This window comes from Mytilus edulis, chromosome 13, assembly GCF_963676685.1.
Source record: "Mytilus edulis chromosome 13, xbMytEdul2.2, whole genome shotgun sequence".
Lineage (NCBI taxonomy): Eukaryota > Metazoa > Mollusca > Bivalvia > Mytilida > Mytilidae > Mytilus > Mytilus edulis.
Window position 1 is genome coordinate 56,934,893 of NC_092356.1, and position 8,314 is coordinate 56,943,206.

The window sequence follows — 8,314 nt, forward strand, 5'->3', positions numbered from 1 at the left end:
AAAATTTTTAGTTTAATAAATCTTAATCAAAAGCACCTTTAAATATTGGTGATTAATCTTGTTACACAGAAATTAGTATCTTAAAATTCTGTGACACTTAATTAAAATCAATCAATCATTACTCCCAATAAGAAACCTTAATCTATAACTACTTATTAAAAGGGGGGGGGGGATGGAAGTGAATCAGAAACTTTAAATAAGGCTGTTGACTAAGCTGTAGCCATTATTCTGCAGTCATTATATTTGGGACACGAAACTGGGCTGGGGGCAAATAATATCAGATGCATTTTTGTAGATGATGACTTGTTAATATAATTTGAAATCCCCATGTCAAACCAAACCCCTTAATGCATTATCTAGACCTCTGTTTACATGCTTTTTTTTTTTTTTACAGAGCTCTAAAGAATACTTTCATCTTACTTTATATACATCTGATATAACTTATCTAACTTACATTGATACATAAAAAAACATATATATTCTTAATTGTTGACCTTCCGTGCAGTGACAGAATTTACAAGTATGAAGAGAAAAGCAGGGGTAATCCCTCCCCTTATGCCTCAATCTCAGCCTGCTAGTCTCTCCATTCACCAATAAATGTTAGTCAAGAAGGCAACTAAAGCAATTCTATAAAAAAATAACAAAACATTTTATACACAAAAAATATCAGATGCATAAAAAAAAATCATTTAAAATATACCGAAAATATTTAACCCACATTTCATACCACCCAGTTATTATCTAGAACTCTGTTTACAATTTTTGTTTTTCTTTTTCTTTTCTTTCTTTCTTTTTTCTTTTTTTTTTCTTTTCTTTTTTACATCATTTTTTTTTTTTTTTTTACAGAGCTCCAAATAACAAGTATACATCTGATATGAACAACATTTGTACGAAACCTTGACCAAAGGAACTAACCAGTATGAAAAGATAAGCAGGGGTATTCCCTCCCCTTATACCCATTTCTCAGCCTGCCAGTCTTCCCATTCATCACAACTGGTGTTCCTGATAATTTACAGAACACTATAAAAAAAAAAAGAGTGTTTTACATCTAGATTGGACATAGTGTGATGATAACTATAAAGGTCATATACACTTGCAGTGCATCACTAATTTTGTACTATGCTGAATAGCTGTAGTTAATCTTTAACTCTAATCAATCGAATGTAAATAAATACAATTTGAAATTCATCGAATAACAGCTTTGTCTGTTTTCCCTGTTTGTCCTTCGTTCACAGAAAAAGGATTTAATTGTTTTAATGAAATAATGCAAAACTCTGTCTCAAATAAATGTTTAAACATTTTCCATCGGACATTCTAATGTTAATACTTCTTTATAAATAGTAATCATAAATGTATTCAAGATTGCATAATGAAACTGTACAAAATACCACAAATTCATTTTTTTACTTTTTTTTTACGTTCCACACAGATTTATTCTAATGTAACCAAACATCTTCGAAAAAAGAGATTTAAACCAATGGCAGCTGCCTGATTGTTCTCGCTGGTCACATCAAAGTCTTAACATTAAACTGCTTCATGACCATTTAATTAGGGAGAACTGTAGGCCTCTGAAATTCTAATGTAATCGACATGTCTGGTTAAAAAGACATAAATCTTTACAATTGACTCTCTCCTATCCTTCCTCTCTCTCTCTCTTTCTGTTGATTTTAACAAGAATAATAAAACACTATCATTTGTCAATAATTGTTTCCAAGTTCATCTAAATGGCAAATTTAATCTTCTTCTATATCAGTTGATTTGTAAATTCCCAAGCAGTTAATCTACAAAGAAAAAACAAAATGTCAATTAAAACATGGAAATTAAATTCACAAAATAACAGATTTAATTCTTATTGATATGTCAGAAATTATTCATACCATATATACATATAAGATTGATTGATTGTTGCATGCTTAATATCCAGTGGCAAATATTTCATGCATATTTACCATGACATTTTAATTTTTGCATTAAACATAACCTATAACTCAGAAATGAGAGTATTAAAAATTGCTAAGTAGCATCAATGTTTCTTTTCAAAATTCAAACATTGAAATAAATTTGGCCAAGTCTTAACAGTATGATAAACAGAAGTAGGATGATAATCAAGTTTCCATTGTATAATTGCAGGAGCAATTTATTATTTGGCAAAAATACATAAAATATGAAAATAAGTAATCATAATGAACGAGGTTGTTAAATGTGATACATGTATATGCCTTTTTAGTGGTTCTTTATTAAATATTTGTTTGTTTTTGTTGCGATGAAGAATGTGACACTGTATTGACTACTGAACCCCATATTTTGACATTTTTACCTATCATGTTTTATTCACGTATTGTTATCAATATAATGGAATTTGTTGGGATTTTCATACAAGTGAGATGTTTAGCGCTATAAAACCAGGTTCAATCCACCATTTTCTACAGAAGAAAATGTTTGTACATTTTTGTACCAACTAATTCAGGAATATGATATTTGTAGTCAATTCTTTTGATTTTGGGACTTTCTGTTTTGAATTTTTTCCTCGAATTCAGTATTTTAGCGATTTAACACGTGTTTATTACCATTTTGTTTTACTGTATAACTCACCTTGAAGTTGGTAATATAGTACTTCCAGGTCCTACTGTCCTCAGATCTTGTAATAGATCACATACAATCTTATTTCCTGGATATCTGAAGAAGAAAAAATTATGTTGAACAGCCACATTCTTAAAAATGCTTATATGGAATTTTAATTATAATTAAAAGTAGGACAATTTTTCACCCAAGTTTAATAAAACATCCAATCGGGTACATACATGTTGTTTTAAAATTTACCAGGCTGCTTTTTTTGTAATGAAGACCTTTGGCTCTATTACACATTTATCTTTTTCAAACACTCAAAATAACCTAAATGCTTATATAAGGTTAATAAACATCAGTGGTTGTCGTTTGTTCTAGTTTTACATATTTGTTTTTTCGTTCATTTTTGGTCCACAAGTTAGCAAGGCCGTTTATATTTTCTTGTTTGAATTGTTTTACATTTTCATTTCAGGGCCTTTTATAGCGGATTATGTGGTATGGGCTTTGTTCATTGTTGAAGGCCGCACAGTGACCTATAATTGTTAATTTTTTGTGTAATTTGGTCTCTTGTGGAGAGTTGACTCATTGGCAATCATACCACATCTTTTTTACATCAACATGTAATCACATTCAGTGTAATGTTATGTATTTTGAGTATAATTACCTCGTCTTTTGTATGTAACAGCTTCAGACCCAGTTGTGATGTGCCTTTCTGTGAGATTTAACAGTTTATAGTCCACTAGCACTGCTCCATCTACATGAATACTGGTCACATCAATATAAATGTCAATAATTCACTTGCTGGTTCTAAGGCTGGTGTCAATATTTACTTGTCGGTCGAATTCCAAAGCTGTTCGATCCTGAATTTAGTCTATTCACTTAAAGTCGGTCAGTTCCATCATTTGAATATTTCATTTTCCACTATTCTGACTGGTCACATATAACATCATACAATAAGTCCATTAAGTCAATACATTTAAAACTGGTTATTAGAATATTTCATTATCACTATAGTTGTTACCTATTTGATTCGACACATCTTCTATGCTAGTGCCTTTACTGGTATCTTTTTTTTTTAATTGGCAAAAAAATTGAAAGTGGTTATTTACTGGGGGGGGGTTCCGAAAATTTTGAATTTGAGATTAATAGCAAGCTTTTTCTACTTGCTAATTTATAAAAGTTTATTTATAAAATAATTTTATTAAAAGAAAGCTGTATGGGAGCTTACAAAGTATACATAAATTGTTATTTGGATGGAGAGTTGTCTCATTGGCACTCGCACCACATCTTCCTACATCTATAAAGTATACATAAAATTCACATGGAAGAAAGATAACTCTTGCAGCCTTGTGGTTCAATCTCTGGTGAAAAGTTCTCAATGGCATTCTAACCACATCTCATTGGAATTCTAACCACATCTCATTGGCATCCTTACTAAATCTCATTGGCATTCTTACCAAATTGTATTGGCATAAATACCACAACTCATTTACATTCTGAGTGCATCACATTAGCACTATTACCACATCTTCTTAGCTTTATTACCACATATCATGTGCATTCTTGGCATGTCTCATTAGCTTTATTACCACATCTCATGTGCATTCTTAATGCAACTCATTAGCTTTATTACCACATTTCATTTGCATTCTTAGTGCATCTCAATAGCTTTACTACCACATCTCATTGGCTTTCTCACCGCATCTCATTAGCTTTATAATATCACAACTCATATGCATTCTTAGTGCATCTCATTAGTTGTATTAACACATCTCATTGACATTTTTAGCACATCTCATTTGCATTCTTAGTGTATCTCATTAACTTTATTGGCACATCCATAAGCTTTATTACCACATCTCATTAGCTTTATTACCACATCTCATTTGCATTCTTAGTCCATCTCATTAGCTTTACTACCACATCGCATGTGCATTCTCAGCACATCTCATTAGCTTTATTACCACAACTCATTTGCATTCTTAGTGTATCTCATTAACTTTATTGGCACATCCATAAGCTTTATTACCACATCTCATTGGCTTTCTAAGCACATCTCATTAGCTTTATACCACATCTTATTTGCATTCTTAGTGCATCTCATTAGTTGTATTAACACATCTCATTGACATTTTTAGCACATCTCATTTGCATTCTTAGTGTATCTCATTAACTTTATTGGCACATCCATAAGCTTTATTACCACATCTCATTGGCTTTCTAAGCACATCTCATTAGCTTTATTACCGCATCTCATTTGCATTCTTAGTGCATCTCATTAGCTTTACTACCACATCGCATGTGCATTCTCAGTGCATCTCATTAGCTTTATTACCAAAACTCATTTGCATTCTTAGTGTATCTCATTAACTTTATTGGCACATCCATAAGCTTTATCACCACATCTCATTGGCTTCCTAAGCACATCTCATTAGCTTTATACCACATCTTATTTGCATTCTTAGTGCATCTCATTAGCTGTATAATCACATCTCATTGGCATTTTTAGCACATCTCATTGGCATTCTTAGCACATCTCACTGGCATTCTTAGCACATCTCATTGGCATTCTTAGCACATCTCATTAGCTTTCTTACCACATCTCATTGGCATATTGACCACATCTCATTGGCATTCTTTTATTACATTAGTTTAGAGAATATACCTTTAACAGATTTTTAAATTGCTTTTCTGAAAATCTTTCCCAAAATATTATCAGAGTACCCGTTATTGATCCAAAGTTGTTGTAAAGGATTTATTTCAATATGTTTATCTCCCCTTGAATTAGACAATTTGGTAAAGGATGTTTTTTGTTTAATCAGACGTCAACACTTTTAATCAGCAATACCTCAAACCAGTACAAACATTTCAACAGAAAAACTTTGGACAACATTTACAGACACTGAAGGTGGATGATTTTTCAGGTGCCATTTATATGGCTTCTACCACCAATAAAAACTGGCAGCCTTGTAATAGCTAGGAGTACTACAAGTGGCGTTGAAACAGTTATATCTTTCAAGAATAGATAAATAACTTGTAGTTACTGAATTATGACAGGCTAGACTGGCTGTTGTTATACAAATTATTAAGGGAGTTTTCTGAGGCAAACATTTATTATGCCTCATTTATGGGCATTATGTTTTCTAGTCTGTGCGTCCGTTTGTTTGTCCGTCTCGCTTCAGGTTAAAGATTTTGGTTGAGGTAGTTTTTGATGAAGTAGAAGTCCAATCAACTTGAAACTTAATACACATGTTCCCTATGGTATCATCTTTCTAATTTTAATGCCAAATTAGAGTTTTTTCCTCCATTTTCAAAGTCCAGTACTGAACATAGAAAATGATAGTGGGGATGGGGTATCCGTGTACTATGGACACAATCTAATATGTCTTTACCAAATAGGAAGAGAGAAAGGGTTCAGAGGCAGAACCAGCAATCTTTAAAAAAAGGGGGATCCAACCCAGGAGAAAGTGAGGGTTTTAAATATATATCCCCATTCAAATGCATTATCATTAAAAAAAAAAGGGGGGGTTCCAACCCCAACCCCTGGATCGGCCACTGGGGTCACAAACATTTAACAGACTTGGAAATAATTTTGAAATGTAATAGACCCATTATTTTAAAACAAGGACTTCCAGACTGGATTTGCATACCAAAAAAAAAATTGGTTTGTATTCCTACTCATATTCATATTGTTAACAAGAAGTTCTCTTTTTTGACTCAATACATTAACTTTACAAGAAGACATATCCCTCTACAAGACTAGTACCTTAAACCCTTATCTGAAAACTCACTCCATCAGTCTCCATTCTCTCTCCCCTATCCCCTCCCCTCTCATTTCTCTCCCTCTCTTGTCTTCCATCCTTTAACCTATTTAATTAAGTACCAATTGTTAGTAATTGTTAGTGTTGATACTTTAAGAATAAGATGTTTTTATATTAAGATACAAGTCCTGTAGAGGGATGAATAATTTTACATGGAGACATACTTTTTGATTAAATATTTTGATTAACTTTTCAAACCAAAATATTTTTAAACCAAATATAAAAATTTATGTTTTCTGTTACTACTAGGAATTGAACAACAGAATGTGTAACAGTTCATTTTCAAATAAACAAAAATAAAATGAATATGAATATTTTAAAAAGAATACTTTTCACTACCAATTATAACCTCCTCAATGGTGCTATGCTTGCCTGATGTGTTGGAGGTAAAGGGCTCTATCCCATGTATGGACAAACTAAAAGACTTTAAAAGGGATATTTGCTGCTTCTCCCTTAAGCAAGTAGTATTTAAAAGTAAGAACAAAGTCTAGTTGACTCTGAGTCAGAATAATGTATCCCGGTAGGATTGGAGATCTTTCTCCAACTTAATACACCGTTTACTTTGGGAAATTCCCAAAATTATACTGATAAACAGTAATGCATTACGAAATTGGTATCTTAAATGTTCTGTTCTGAAAGTTCCTTTAAACTCTGTAAAATGGTTTTGGAATAGCCGATACATATATGTTCTACGTCTGATTTTTAAGGGCAATTTGATCTAAAATTTAAAAAATGGAAAAACTATTTCACCCTTTTTTAACTTAATCTTTAACATCAGACATGAATTATGGTTTTATTAAAATTTAAAGGGAATATAGCATTATTCCTTTTCATTTATAAATTTCCATTTTATTTTATCTTGAAATTTCCAAATGAAGGACAAAAGGTATTAACATTATTTATCTTTATTTAAAATGTATTAACTAATCTTTTTACGTTTTTTTGTTTGTGTTGTTGGTTGCTGTTCACTTACATACATCAAAACAATCCGCAGAAAATAAAAATGTATACTCTTAAAAAGGTGACAAAAAAATCCACCTTAGCTATCATGTGTAAATGATAAAAATGTATACTCTTAATTATATTTAATTCCAGTTAAAAGAATGTATCCATTCTGTATCATGTTATAATTAAATCCAAAATTGAAGTTAAAAGAATGTATCCATTCTGTATCATGATATAATTAAATCAAAAATTCAAGTTAAAAGAATGTATCCATTCTGTATCATGATATAATTAAATCCAAAATTCAAGTTTAATAAAAAGAATGTATCCATTCTGTATCATGATATAATTAAATCCAAAATTCAAGTTTAATAAAAAAAGAATGTATCCATTCTGTATCATGATATAATTAAATCCAAAATTCAAGTTTAATAAAAAGAATGTATCCATTCTGTATCATGTTATAATTAAATCCAAAATTGAAGTTAAAAGAATGTATCCATTCTGTATCATGATATAATTAAATCCAAAATTGAAGTTAAAAGAATGTATCCATTCTGTATCATGATATAACTAAATCAAAATTTCAAGTTAAAAGAATGTATCCATTCCGTATCATGATATACCTAAATCAAAATTTCAAGTTAAAAGAATGTATCCATTCTGAATCATGTTAAAATTAAATCCAAAATTCAAGTTAAAAGAATGTATCTATTCCGTATCATGATATACCTAAATCAAAATTTCAAGTTAAAAGAATGTATCCATTCTGAATCATGTTAAAATTAAATCCAAAATTCAAGTTAAAAGAATGTATCCATTCTGTATCATGTTATAATTAAATCCAAAATTCAAGTTAAAAGAATGTATCCATTCTGTATCATGTTATAATTAAATCCAAAATTCAAGTTAAAAGAATGTATCCATTCTGTATCATGTTATAATTAAATCCAAAATTCAAGTTAAAAGAATGTATCCATTCT

The 8,314-nt window shown here is 30.7% G+C and overlaps 1 long non-coding RNA gene across 1 annotated transcript; it reads right to left on the reverse strand.

The window, feature by feature from the left end:
- Nucleotides 1-1,427: 1,427 nt before the first annotated feature.
- LOC139501611 (uncharacterized) lies at nucleotides 1,428-6,382 on the reverse strand. The gene is made up of 3 exons (XR_011658618.1): nucleotides 3,230-6,382; nucleotides 2,593-2,676; nucleotides 1,428-1,781 (listed from the first exon to the last, which is right to left on the reverse strand). It is a non-coding gene; the product is annotated as an uncharacterized lncRNA (long non-coding RNA).
- Nucleotides 6,383-8,314: the final 1,932 nt, after the last annotated feature.